Raw genomic sequence first — 13,176 nt, 5'->3', positions numbered from 1 at the left:
CACACACACACTCTGTAGACTTGAGTACGTCTCTTTGAATTTAATGCGATGAGGAACCAGAGGACCTCTATAACCTCTGAGTTACAAACCTAATCAGGCTGTGGGCTGCAGTGTGGAAAGAAGCGGCTGGTGACGTATACAGCCATGCTCACGCTACGTGTGGGCGCCCCCCAAACCCCCCCACCCCCCACCCCACGCTGTTTCCCACTTGCACTGGAGGCTGAGGTGCAGCGTAAGCAGATGCTGATCAAGAGCCAGGGGGCCAATCTCCCAGCATGCACTCCTTCCTCTGCCTCACACGTCCTCCCCCCTACTGGCGGCGTTTCTACGGGCCGTGATTAAATTAACCCCTCGTGCGTCAGGGAAGCCGGGGGGGGGCGGTGAGTTTTGCCATGTGAGCCACTGAACTCTGAGGCAACCCGATACTTCCTGTTTCTTCTGGAGCATTTTCCCAGCGTCCATTCCGGGTTGAACCCGCAGCAATAGACCCGTGTCATGTGGTTTCGATTATAAGGCAAACAGTAATGAAGGGATTCAGTGACTCTCCCTCGTGGCAATACGCATACACGCACGTACGCATGTGCACACGCACACAGACACATACACACACGTACGTATACCTCTGGTGAAGCACCTATGGAATCACTCTAAAATGAAACCTACTTCAGATCCTACTGTCGTTTAAGATTGTCCATTTGCTGTAGTAACCAACTCATGCAGTTTGTGACAACATTCTGACGATATATTTTGACTTTAAAGGCCGCTTCTCAAGACACAATGAAAGGTGCATTCAGCGCTGAAACACTGGCATTTGTTGTAATAAATCTTTTGGATCTTACAGATTCTTATGTAATGAGCACAAATCATTTACTTAAATAATTTTTATGAAAGATGAATGTGGCATGAAAAGTAACTGTACACACTATAACTGTACTTGTCCACTGCATAGCTAAACAGATAAGGATAACTTTAGGCTCCCTGAGATTCAAATGGTGTAGTGACATTACTTTAAAAACAATTTTGTGCTTTTATCCCCTTTTTTCCATACGCTTGGAAACACCCAATGGAATATACTGTACATACAGTGTCACCCCTTATCACTGCAACTACTGTACATGTAACAGCATCACTTCAGGACTGCACAGATGAGCATGTGCTCTCCTACGAGGCACACGATGCCAGTCACCGCAGTTCACATGTCAGGCTCGCAGGGAGACGGCTTTACAGTGCCTGACTGACCAGCAGCGGTCACTGGTGTGCAATGAGGCGCCGGTCGGTGAGGCGCCGCCGGTCACTTTCGGCGCTGCCGCGCTCCGGGTCTGATACCGCTCCGTGTGGCCCCTGCGCGCACCGCAACAGTGCCTTACCGGGAAGAGCGACCGCGCCGCTCAGAAGCTCCAGATCCCGGAGATATTTTTTTTGTGTTCTTGGCAAGTCTTCGGTAGGTGATTGGAACCACATTTCAAAAGGTTTCGTGTATCATAGACATTTCAAAACGGCCGTGCCGCTCCAGGAAAGCTGACAACATAATGTGAGCTGTTTAATTTCAGACCAAGAAAACGACATTCTGTGTGTTTGGCCAAAGAGATTAAATGAACACAATATCAACCACATCCTACTTTAAATGCCACTCCTCACAAAGGAATTCTCAGTTTCTCCCATTTCATCAATTCATAATTATGACAACCCATAATCCTGATGGAAGTTTAGTTATATATAGTAAAATAATCCATAAATTGTATTACACATACAATATAAAGGCTTTACGAAAATCATGAAATATCCTATTGATGGAAACAGATAAAGGGAAAATCCACTTTATTTGCTAATGATAACAATTGAGCTAGTGCTATGCTGACTCAAAATGATAACACAAATGTATGTCGTTCATAATTTTATTATGACACAGGGATGAAATAGTGCGATTAGCAGGATGAAATAAACTACAAATAACGGTTTGGCATTCTGATCAAAAGTAAAATTTTGCCACAATATTTTTTTTTTAAACCCTAGGAGCTATTTCTGTTTTAATTTACTCATGTTGAGCCTAGCTAGAGCGCAACATTTCGTTTTCAATGTTTCATTCAAATTGAGAAAACTTTCTCTTTGAATCTTGCAATGCAACCAAGGGCTGTGCAAACATCATGGTCAAAAAACAACACAACTGTCAGACACCGAAAGATGATTGGCTCAAAGAAAGCGGAGTAATTATTTTGTTGTGGTTCACGTATGGGTAACTGCCCATTGTAATATTTTCAAAAAATATTTAAGAAATTTCCCCCAGCATTTTGGCTCTTTTTTCCACACAAAAAGCCAGAATCCTCCATTAATGTGACCACTGACAAGAAAAATAAGCTCATACTTCATTTAGTTTTTAGTGTATTTTAGTAAGGTGGGGGGGACAGGGTTAGGTTAGAGTGTTGATGGACTGAGGGTATGGTCAAGTTGCAGTTTGGATTTAAGTGGAATGGCTATGGTCAGGATGTGGACAACTGGAAGTTATGTTTGGATGAAGATACAGATTTTAGTGGAAGTGTGTTGATTGGGGTCATGGATAGATTGAGGACAGTGCTTTAGCTGGTAGGAGAATAGCAGTTTGGGTTCAACTGAAGTATCTTAGCGACAGGGTTATGGCACATGAATTATGGTCAGGATGTGAGTACGAGGGTTGCAGTTAGAGAGTGGATGAACTGAGGTTATGTTGGATTAAGGCTTTGATTTCAGTGAGTTGTTTAACATTACGATGCGGATTGATGGGGTAGTGTTTGTACAGCGCTTTAGTGGGAAGTACATGGTTTCATTTGTTGCTCTCGCTGTGTTGCAATTACTGTTATCGTTTTACTGTTGCATTTGCTTGGTCATTTGCATAAACCACTCTCGTATATGTGCTTATCTTGTTGAGTGCTCATTGACGTATGTTTGTTTCTGTGTCCATTGGGGTTCTTTATACCATGCTACACAATATATGGTTTGCATTCTGAATTTCCCCTCTGAGGGTTTAATTGTGATTTATCGAATTACAAAATGCCGCTAGCTTTAGAGTTTCCACCCACGCTGCTCAGCGGTAGTCTTAGACATGAATGGGAGGAGGGGAGCACTGTTTTCTAGCTTTCCTGGTGGAGGCAAGTGGCAGAGGAGAGATGGATTAAGTGGTACCAGACAACAGGCCAGTGGGGGGAGGGGGTGGAGGGAGGGAGGGAGAGCGAGAGAGAGAAAGAGAGAGAGACAGTGTGGGATGGGAATGTCGATAGTCTGGAATTGTGTGGCCTTAACCACTCAATGTAAGTGAATGCTTTCATTCAGTAGTGGTCACAGCCTCTCCTCAATTGGAGAAACACACAGCCAAGAGGCATACGAATAATGACTGATATAGTCAGGGCTCCAAATTAAACACTGCTTCTCCAAAACTGGTGTCGAGTTCCTCATGGAGAAGTAGCTCAAGACAATCTAATACAATAGTGTTACATTTAAAATGCTAAAATAATTGTTTTTTTTGTTTGTTTGTTTTTTTTTTGCAAAGAACTATATCGTCATTATTTTCAGTTACGGTAATGTACGGTAATTCATGATGATTTTGTTTGTTACAGTATTACATGATTTGCCATGACTACAACGCACCTAAGCTCATAATGAGAAAGAGACAGTGCAGTCAGCACCTGGATATGTATTGGGAAGGGGAACCTGAGCCGTGTTGCCTTGCTCACCTTGCTCAGACATCGTCAGATACAAACAGGAAGTGCAAGCGCACAGGGAAGGGAACACATTTTCAAAAAGACACTCGGGGAAATTTTGAAACCATGTGGAAAAGGTTGTGGTGTCTGATGAAACCAATATGGAACTTTCTTCTCCTAAATGCGCACCATCCATCCCCCCTTCTGTGAGGCATGGTGGTGGCAGCACCATGTCACGGGCATGTTTCCCATTAGCAGTGACTGGACCACCAAACAAAACACAGAAAAATCCAAAAGGATTTCCCGCTGCCTGCTGCGAGGAGGCTGAATTCGGGACAGGAGTTCTCTCGTCAGCCTGACAGCCTGAATGAAGTACACAGGCAAGGCTATTCTGACATGGCTGAGGAACAAAAAAGGTGAACCTAGCTGAGTGTCTCGGTCAGAGCTACAACCGAAATCCAACTGAAAATCAGTAGCACGGCTTGAAGACTGCTGTCTATCGATGTTACCCATGCAATTCGACTGAGCCGGAAGGTTTGTAAAGAAGAACGGGAAAATATTGCCCAATCCAGGTGTGCAAAGTTGGTAGAGACCTACCCCAAATTTTCAACAGACACACAGCTGTAATAGGTATCAAAGAGCTTCCAAGAAGAATTAAACTAGGGGGATGAATGCTTATCCAACCATTATATTTTTGTATTTTTTATTCATTTTCTCAAATTAATTTTCACTTGGAAATGACAGGTTACGATGAGTAAATAAAATAGAAAGTTCTTATTTACATTCACATTTATTACTTGTTAATTTCTGGCTCTAAAGCAAGAAAAGGTGACCATTTCAGGGGGAGTGCAGACTTTCCATGTTTCTGGTTTATTTTTTCACGAGTAACAAGCCTGCCTATACAATCAAAGCTGCACAAGTGCAGCCGGTTCCCGTTTTTACCCGTGACCGCATTCCCATCCTTCAGCTCACTCTGTGAATATAACGGGTTTGGGTGGTGCGGATACAGTGCGTAAAGAGGAGATATTGCGCGATGTTTTTTCAGTGGGGTTTCCTTCTGTTTGGGAGACGGCTTCATGGTGAAAGTCCGTCTTCTCAGATGCCGCTGTGTGACTCGGGTCTGGGGAAAGCTGTGCGTTCCTGCGTGACTAGCTGGGAGTCTGGAGTGTGAAACGGCACTTCTGTAGCATGCACTGACCTGCTTTCCTACAGCGACAGTATATCAGATATCAGAATCACGTTGACCAAAACCTTTAGTTTAAAACTGAACAAGGACAATGTTAAACATGTTTATATTTCCCACAAGCATACCTTTTCATTTGCAAAGGTATCTAGTAATTAAATATTAATAGAATGCTCACTCGGCAAGTACCTCTGACTCAAGCCATATTCTGTAGAACAGTATGCAAAAGTTAAAGCATATTGACCTCGTCATATACATTGACCAAGAATGAAGTATAGGCTACTTATTCAACAAGTGGTGTACGGGAGTCATCACTGATGGGCCAGTAATGTGAATTTCTGAAAACATGACTCATTTTGGCCTACTTTTTAAAAATATAAACCGTGAAAAATTACTCCCAGCTACCTGACAAACCTGTTTTATGTTAAGTTTTCCCACGACTCTCTCTCTCTCTCAACGGGCCAAAAGCCCCTAACTGAACAGACCTGCCAGGGTACGGAGAGACTGCACGTTGCAAAACCAACAGAGAGCAGACCGTTGCCATGGATATCCGAGCGCCGCAAAACGTTCAACAGAACGGCGCTGCAAACTTTCAGAGCGTGAACTCGAGCGCTATCTGGCAGGAGATTTCTCCACAGGCAGCTTCTAAGGGCCCCATGTCTGGAGAGCTGGTATCAGGGGCGGCAGATAACCCCAGAATGGATGGCATTTATTACCAGCGCCAAACCATCTCTCTTTTTTTGGTGTATTAAGTGAAAGTGACAATGCTCTTAATGTGTACAAGTGATCAGTTAATTTATTACAGGACAAGGGACAGAGGGGATTGCCTCTCTCCAAAAGAATAAGCGCTTGTTCACTCGTTTTATAGGTCAATTATTTATTCGGCTAGTTTTGTGAGCAGCTTCAGTGGAGTGTAAATGAGTCTGCAGAACTGGGAGGAACAGGGCTGGGGGTGGGGGGGGGGGGGGGGTGTTATTCTGTTGGATTAGCGAAGGCTTCTGGCTCATCTGCATGTGAATGGATGAGTGCAGCTTTAGGTGTATGGAGGGAGGGAGGGAGGGAGAGAGAGGGAGTCGCAGGAGCTTTAGTGAAGGGAGAGAAGTGGGGAAGAGAAAACGGGAGAGTCACTGTGTGCAGCTTGAGATGTAGAGAAGAGAGACAGATAGAGGAGAGAGAAAGATAGAGGAGAGAGAAAGCCGCCGTGTGCGCTTTTAGCTGTAGAAAGTGAAAGAAGAGTGAGGGAAGAGAGAGGGAAAAGTCTTGATTGGAGATTTTCGTGAGGAGAGGGAAAGATAAAGAGAGAGGGAGAGCGAAAGAGAAAGAGTAAGTGCAGTAAAACAGAGAGAAAGTTCCCCCTGCCTCGGAGAAGTGATTAGATTACAAGGCACGTCCAGAGTGGGCCACAAACAACTGCTTCTCAATGAGAGAAGGTAGGACCCGTTCTTTTTATGTGTGTTTGAATGCGGGTGGCCTCAGTGCTGCGCTATAGAGAGACAATGCAGGCTGCCTGGAAGGGTCTGCAGCTGCTGGGGTAGAAAAGGAAGGGGGGGATGTCTATTTTTTTGGTGACTTTAGAACTGGGTTTAGACCTCCATGATGGCGTGGGCATGTCGGACCTGTCCCACGCCCCCCACCCCACTTTTTTGGGTGTACCACCACTGATTTACTGGCACCCCTTTGAGCATGACGCTCACCCTTGGGGGAACAGGTGGCGGCTGTTTTCTGAAGTGTAGCCTCTCTCACACCAGAGGGCTTGTTTTCCTCTCTGTCCCTTGTTCTCTCATTACCAAACTTTTGCAGGGTACCACCATACAATATTGCTACTACTGAACCTCATCAACCCTCCTTTGACCCGCACATAGAGCTGAAGGGTCTAAACTGAATTTGGTTCATTTTACTTTGCTTTTTACTTTTAGTTGCTTTTTCCCCCTCGCAGACAAAATCCTGAGAAACAAACATTGCTTCCCCCGCCTTCTTTTTCACTGTCGCTTGGGCGTTCAGCTCTGCTGCAGAAATTGATATCGGCTGTGCGATCGTCTTGACTCGTGCTTTTTTTGATTTATCGTACTGCGTCGGCACGTCTAGCAAGAATGATTCAGGGCAGTAATCCGGAAGCCTGGCCCTTGACAGTTTTTGGGGAGGTCTGCCCCGCCCCCCTCCAGCAGCACATCCAGGGTGGCTCCTGGTACATCAGGCTCTTCGTGCACACGTCGCATGCGTGTGTCTGTCCCCCAGATGTGCGATTGTCCGCTGCAGCAGCGGGATTTATCAGAGTTTGATGACATCACTCAGAAGTGCGTTCATTCAAAACAGAGGTTACCCACAGAGGCAGAGGGCTAGAGTTGAATTTATGCTTTCTTTCACTGTTGTGACACGTTACGTGACGAATGCATACCATTACATTTATAAAAGTGTCATGCAGTAATGGACATGCAGTATCACCCAATTCATTCTACGGCATATCAGTGAACAGACATATAAATGGATTTGGGTTTTAGATTTGATCATACACAGTATTTATTTATATATTTTACATAAGAGTATATGTTTGGTCCAGATTTCATGCTACTGTGTTAATGTCACTGATGTCACACTGTGTCACTGAAAGCTAACACGTAGCTGCGTAAATCAGGTGTAACCTGCACAGAATTAAACACACAAAGGACATTCTAGTCACTGCAGTGCTCCAACAAGATTTGCGCACTGTCATTTAATACTGTAATCCGAAACACTAAGCCGCCAGGTGACCAGTTCATTAATTATTCCAAGAAAAGCACCAATGGCAGTGCCTTAGAACAAGGCAACAACACAACGATATGCCCTGGAAGCACGTGTACACTACAGCACTGTGCACTGCCACTGTGGTGTTATCTATGAGCTGCAGCGCGTATTTGATAAAACACCTCTAACCTAATCTTCGGTACGGGAAATAAAACAACAGGACAGGCAGATTAAAACTGAACTAAATAAGGGGGCTCATCCTGTTAAGGCACTGTTCCATTGTTCGGGTGGGCCCCACGCTGTGGTATCAAATCTGGACCGTAGCGGTGCTGACTGATTCTGGCAGTTTTAGCCATGAGCGTGACAGGGGGAATACCGTTACCCCCAAATGATGAATGCAGCAGGACCCTGCAAACTGCCCTGATAAAAGTGACAGAACAATAAAGTATGGCTTTTTGCTCAAAACTTAAGGTTAAGAACAAAGCATTGATTGTGGTCGCAGTAAATAGCCTGCAGTTTGCCGAAACAAACAGCGGAGACATGAGCAAAAAGCAGGCAGGTCTGTTCGATCGATCAGCAGGGTTTTACTGGGGGCGCGACACGTTACACATTACTCCCCACTGGCCCTTTTTCCAGCTCCTCGAGGCTCCCCATGCGCTCAGCGCTCGCGTTTGTTTTCGTACGGCGCCCGCGGACGGAGAGGAACCGCGTACGCTCCACCGGTCGGGCCTCCTCCCCGCCACTTCGTTTGTCAGGGCGCTCCGCGCGTTCCTCCGGCCCTGGCGCGCAGTCCCCGCCGTTCCCGCTCGTCAGACTCGAGGGAAATCGCGGCCCTGAAGACGAACGGCGGTACGAGCGCCGCTGCTCTCTCGCAGAGCCGAGGGGGGATTTAAAGAGAACTCACGGCAAGAAAAAAAACTTGAAACGTATCAGTCACAGTATCCATTCAACAAAGAGAGCATGAGATTCGCTTAAAGAGTTTTGGGAAAGGTTTCTGACAGCACGTGGGGAAAGCGCATTCTTTTTTATACACACTAAGGCTACATTCCAAAACACATACTTGTAAACGACACACTTGTGTACTTGGGAAGATGTACTGCCAAGCATACTGGTGAGTATAATACCAAGTGTGTAAGTGTGCAGTACCAGCTAACCAGGTTAGATATGGAATGCACTTTTTTTGTCACCACCATGCCATGAACTTTGACCTTATAAGTACAGCATTTTCAGTAAATTTATCAAACTTCTAATTCCTCCTCCTGCCACTTTCGTCAACTGAATTTGGCAACGTAGCACGAAACAGCAAGGGCTTTTGGGAGTGACAAAGGTCAAAGCACATGAGGTCAGTGGCTTCGGTTGCATGTTATGATTGCTGGAAAGCAAAGACGCATGCGGTGAATTACGATGCATAGCTGTTCTCACATAGTTCAGTTTTAGGACCGCACGCCATGCATCAGCTACAAGCGCGCACGCTTCTATGCGGTCTGTGCACCATGTGGTTTTGACTGTCGCCAAACTATTGTCCTTGCAAAGCTAAGTGGTCAGTGCTGAGTTTGGTACAGCCAACGAGACCCTTCCCTTGCATTTTTCAGTCTCGTTGCCTTATGGTTTGATGACCACAAGACTCCATCTGTGTTTGTGTTATTGCAGATTAAAACGGTTTGTTTTCGGATCACACATCACTGACTGAAGATCCTTGGCTGAAAGGGTCGGTCAATGTCTTTTTCAAACACTCTCTGTAATTGACTGTCTGTGGTCCCATTAACCGTGAGGGCATTAACCATGGTGTCCCAATTCCCATAAAATTGCATCTCTACATCTGGCCACCCGGTTCTCCCTCGTACATCTGATGGGCTACACAATCCCTGCCATTCCCTACCCACTGTGAAATGAACTCAGAGCTCCAGGGCGACTCATCCCGTTAAGGCACTGGCTGTGGACCATGCCGGTGTCGACTGTGGTCAGCAGCCCCACAGGGTGACTAAGAGCAACACTTTGGAGGTGATGAGACAGAGCAGAATGATGTCGCACTGTAGGCTATGTTCGTTTTCGTATGCAATCAGTGAGGACAATGCAATAGAAAGTTGTTTTCTATTTATTGTTTCGCCTCACTCAGTCTTCTGCTCTGTCGCGTCAGGGTATATTAGGAATGGGTGTAATAACCATGGAGAAAGTCAAGTGACCCAGTGGTGAGCAGCAACTAGTTTGAATGGGAGTTTGGAAGTCGTCTTGTTCGACAAGGGTGATCCTGACATCTGGGCACACCTTAGGAGACACCTGGGCATAAGATACCTTTAATGTATGCAAATTCGTAGACTGTGCAATTTGTTTATTTTGAGTATTGTAGTACGAGTCGTTCACCATCTATTGCAATTTAAAGTACTAAAATGTAATCGCCTTGAAAGAAGGGAAAATAAATAAACATTTAGATTAGAAAAGAATGCAAGTTTTAAATAAGGGGGTGGAGCTCAGCGGTACCCAGAGAGGTTTTATGGCTCCATAAAGCTCGAGAGGGTCTACTTAGATATGGCAGGCCTTCAGAGATGTGGCTTGCCGAGTCCTTTCACTTAGTTTGTGAGTATGGAACACAGACCAGAACACTCCCATGGGGACAATTTTACAGGCTTAATGACTTTACCCAGAACGCCTTCACTTTATCTCTGGCTGCTATTAGATAAGCACACTAATTGTGAAGGTAAATTGCTGATTGCGTCTGGAGAACAGCCTCTGTTCCCTTTGGGGGGGGGGGGGGGGAGAGGGAGCTAGACAGTCCGGACTGAGTCCAGCTGATAAGAACGGAGATGAACGAGACCTCCAAGGTCGATGGGGTCCGAGTCGCTGTGGAGATCCGAGATGGCCAGATTCTGGACCACTCTAGTGCCAGTGAACCAACTGGGCAGTGCCAACAGTGACAACCTCATAGGAAATAATGGCCAAGATGGGGGTATATATTCACAGATAATCTGCAGGATAGGCTCATGTAGCACAGGTCCCATGCTCTTCTCTGAGTCCCCCCTTATGATTATATTAGGCCTGTCTTAGGGGGTCCATGCAGATTTTTTAAATGTGCTGTCATGATGTCATTCATTAGAACCAGAGTTGCCATTTTCATTGTTTTTCTTTTTTTAACTCTGTCAATGATGACTGTATTTTTTGTAAACATGCATTACTTAGAAACAAGGTTTTGCACTTTCCACTACTTGAACAGATACTTAAATATATACGTACAGCTGTGTTTTCGTGTTCTCATTTTAAATTTTCCGCTTTAAAAAACATCTATGAATGTATACTTTTGAGTTCACGTTCCCTGATGGCTCTCACAGGCTGGCTAGATATGTGGGGGATCACACTGTGGGGTCTTTTGTCAGAACACAATGTGCACTATGTTCCAGAAGCAGGCCTCTTGGCTGGACGTGCTTCAGCACCGTCTTTGTTAACCTGCCACACAATGGCTGCCGCGCTTGTCTGCGGTGTCCCGCGTGTCACGATGCCGTCGTCATCGTCTGTGGTGCGCTGCGGCCCACACCATGGACGTGTGACTCAACCCCTGCCCCCCCCCCCACCCCCACCTCCAACCTGCCCTATCTCATGGTGGCACCGTTTCTGGGTGGGTGCCACCCGGAGACAGGGCAAATCGAAGGGGGTGGGGGTGGGGTGAGTCACACGTACGCATGTCTCAGACTCCAATTGTTGAGCAGTCATTGGTCGGTTCATCTTCGTTTCACGCTTCATTAGAAGGCTTTCCTTCAGACTGTGCTTTAGACAAACTGACTTACTGGTGGATTGAAGTCCATTTCTTCTCAGTGTCCCCTGCCAGACTCCTGAAGATGAGCCATAAAGCAATTGGCTACACCCTCCCACTAACTGAAAGAGACCGCATGGACTTTATGAGCTGGCAGTCCAGTTAATCCTCTACAAGGAATTTCAGTTGGCAGACACTAGAGAGACCCCAAAATTAAAAGCAACAACAGTATTGGTTTTTTACAACATTGCAGTAATAAAGGCTGAAGAGTACACGCACCAGGCCTCAGAATTTCTGTATTTGCTTTCCTTTTTTCTATTGAAGTTTTCTACTGGTATTGCAAATAATTTAAAATTTTACTGTTTATTTTTAAATTTATTGACTCACATCACTATGGCCCATTGTACTGCCTTAGATTTGATGACTAACACATTCGCTCACTAATGATTTTTAAATATGCTGCTTAATGAATTGCCGTCAGGGACAATAGATACACTGACTATGCGCCATTTGACCACATACTGTGTGCAAATTGATACAACCAAGTGTGAGTGAGTCCTTTCTCGTGTAATGTGACTCCTCTATAGGTCACACTTTATGTGGCAAGTGGGCGACTCTTCCCAGACCGCCTACTTGACCCAGTGTCAGAAGTGAAGTGGGGTCGTGACCTCCGGGCAAGGTCGCGACCCCTGAGTACCAGCATGAAAGATGCTTTGTAGCTGTTGAAAGAAACATTCATGTTGTCAGCGGGGCTCCTTCGCAAAAATAAAGGTCTGGCATTGCGCAACAGTGATCTCAGATATTACAGAGGACAGCAAAAAAAATAATAAATCAAGTTGTTTTGAGCGGCGTATGACTTGGAGGGTTTGCCGGTACATGAAAGTGTGAATACTAAATATGCGCTCGACAGCATTTCAGCACATCACACACAAAGCATCACTGAGAATTAAAGAAACTCAAAGATTTGGATTTGTCCTTTTCCTTACAATTGTCATGTGCCCTCACCTGTCGCTGTGCCGGCAACTCGAGTCAGCCTTGCTCGTTTGAAACTAAAATGTTCTGTTCATGGGGAAGCCAATTTGAGGCTAAACTGAACGCGGTTTGACCACCAACGTAATCCAGCAAAAACGAACACGAGTACAGGCGTCCACACTGAGCACACTGGGGCGGCATAGCTCAGGACGTAAGACCGATTGTCTGGCAGTCGGAGGGTTTGCCGGTTCAAACCCCACCCTGGGCATGTCGAAGTGTCCTTGAGCAAGACACCTAACCCCTAACCCCTAACTGCTCTGGCGAATGAGAGGCATCAATTGTAAAGCGCTTTGGATAAAAGCGCTATATAAATGCAGTCCATTTACCATTTACACTGAGCACACTGCTGCCGCATGTCGTCAGGGGCGATGCGGTTACATCGTTCCCGAGGCGGAGGTGTGCGGAGGCCGCGCGGCGAGCGTGCTGCGGGACGGCCTGCCGCGTGAGGCCAATCCTCTCCCCTCCTAGAGCGCCCAGAGGAGCCCGCTAAGCCGCCGCCCGCATTTAGACACGTCACCCGAGTTCAAGCCCCTGAAGCGCCGCGTCTCCGACTCCACGTGACCGCCGGGTAAACGCTCACCCTCAAAAGTGGGCTGGCACCCTTCGAACGGCAGGATCAGGAGTGAGCGTAGCAAACTAAACGGCCTGCACGCTTGCACGCTGATGGGTGTAATGCAGGCGGTAAAAACCAGACAAGCCTACTATTCGTGATTTACTGTGCGTGTGCCTGGCAGTATGTTCAGTGCATTTCTTCGTAATAAAACTGTTGCTGAAGAGCAATATTACGCAGATGAATGGGCTATGTCCACAGCAGTAAATAAAATAGG

General features: G+C 46.0%; 1 protein-coding gene and 1 pseudogene across 1 annotated transcript in view; one reads left to right on the top strand and one right to left on the bottom strand.

The window, feature by feature from the left end:
• The window catches only part of LOC135244062 (cytoplasmic phosphatidylinositol transfer protein 1-like), a 91,535-nt pseudogene that overhangs the window by 62,661 nt on the left and 15,698 nt on the right, over positions 1–13,176 (bottom strand).
• The window catches only part of LOC135243597 (septin-9-like), a 65,581-nt gene that overhangs the window by 37,374 nt on the left and 15,031 nt on the right, over positions 1–13,176 (top strand). The gene's annotated exons all lie outside the window — the stretch shown is intronic.

Source organism: Anguilla rostrata, chromosome 17, assembly GCF_018555375.3.
Source record: "Anguilla rostrata isolate EN2019 chromosome 17, ASM1855537v3, whole genome shotgun sequence".
Classification (NCBI taxonomy): Eukaryota; Metazoa; Chordata; class Actinopteri; order Anguilliformes; family Anguillidae; genus Anguilla; species Anguilla rostrata.
Note: the sequence above shows the minus strand (reverse complement) of the source record. Positions and strands in the feature narration are given on the sequence as shown.